The following is a 1,627-nucleotide window of genomic DNA, read 5'->3' as shown; positions in this document are numbered from 1 at the left end:
TCTCTCTCTCTTCTCTCTCTCTCTCTCTCTCTCTCTCTCTCTCTCTCTCTCTTTCTTTTTCCCTTGCACCCACCCTTGTCATGATGCGATATGGTGTACGCCCCTGTCGACGTCTCGATGCTTTAATTTTTTCCACCCCTTCTTGCGTTCATCCGCCGCCGGTTTCCGCTTTAGACCTCGTCTGCCGCCAAAACATTGTCTACACCCCTTCCTTCCCTTCGATCGGTAAGCACGATTATCCTTAAAATTGAGTCGCGGGACACCACGGCGTGTCCGCTATTCCGGAGTCGCTCCATCCAACTCAGCGAGACGCGAGAGATGCTATGCCCGGACGTTGCTCCTTGTTCCATGAAGGATAATGCATCCATTTGCGTGGGAGGGGAGGATGGAGAGGGTCAACGAGAGATTACTCTCTCTCTCTTCTTTTCTATCTCTGTTTCTAACAACTTGTAGAGATAAAAATAAAATCATTATAATGATTTTTGAATTAATAAAAATAATTGATAAATATTAAATACTTTTAATTTATCAAGTTTCAATTGTAATGATTTTTTTTCCCGACAAATCAGGTGAAGTTTACAGATTCAGAATATGGCAATGTAGGTCTCCTAGGCTTTAGGGCTGCGAGTAAAGTCTATATATAATATTTTATAGCTCTACGGAAGCCTCCAGCCGTTATAGCTAGCTGAAATTAAAGTTATGTCTGTAACGTTAGGTATTCTACTAATTAAATAATGGTCTGACCTTTTTTTGATGAACGCGATGTGAGTGGCGAGTTTGAAACTTCGGTAAAAGCTTCGGTCGACGTTCCTGTGGGAAATCCGTTCTCGTCGCCATTCGACGAGTCGAATTCGAGATTTTGAGACTTTCGAAGTGCAACGAACTCGATCACTTCGGGCGCCGGACGCGAAGTAGAAAAAGAGATGACATTTTTCAACGAGCTCTGTTGATGCAAACTGAATTGCAAGTAGACACGCCAGCAAGTAGAACGTCCATTAATTTTGATCGTAGCGTGATTTAATCGAATTTAAATAGGTAATGACGTATAAACTGATGTCTCGAATTAGGAGATATTTTGTACTTGAAACACTCACGAAAGAATAAAAATTCAGACCATGTGAATTATCAACAAATCAAATCATATTGTCTATCTGTCTGTCGTTTGTTTCTTCTTTTTTTTTTTCTTCACAGAGACAATCGATGTAGTATCGATCGTAAAAGCGGCACGGCAAATTGCACGCTAATTGGCTAATGTACACATGACCGGCGGTGGCGTGGCGGAGACCGCAAAAATTAAATGAGATTGTTGTCGCGGGGAAAGTTTAATTGGAAACTGTGCCATCCTTGCACACGAGTCATTTCACAGCGGTTGTCGGTGCATCGAAATCATCTCGAATAAACAGAGCGTCTGTCGGTTGCGCGGTACACTTGGGACCGTGGTTTGGCTCGAAAAGTTTGAAACTTCATTAGAATCAAGCGTTGTTCTCACAACGCCGTGGATCCACCATCATGCGAGAGCAGTGAGTGGGAGGAAGCAAAGAGAGAAAGAGTGAGAGAGTGAGAGAGAGAGAGAGAGAGAGAGAGAGAGAGAGAGAGAGAGAGAGAGAGAGAGAGAGAGAGAGGAGGA

This window comes from Atta cephalotes (assembly GCF_000143395.1).
Source record: "Atta cephalotes unplaced genomic scaffold scaffold00019, whole genome shotgun sequence".
NCBI lineage: Eukaryota > Metazoa > Arthropoda > Insecta > Hymenoptera > Formicidae > Atta > Atta cephalotes.
This window is presented reverse-complemented; position numbering follows the sequence as displayed.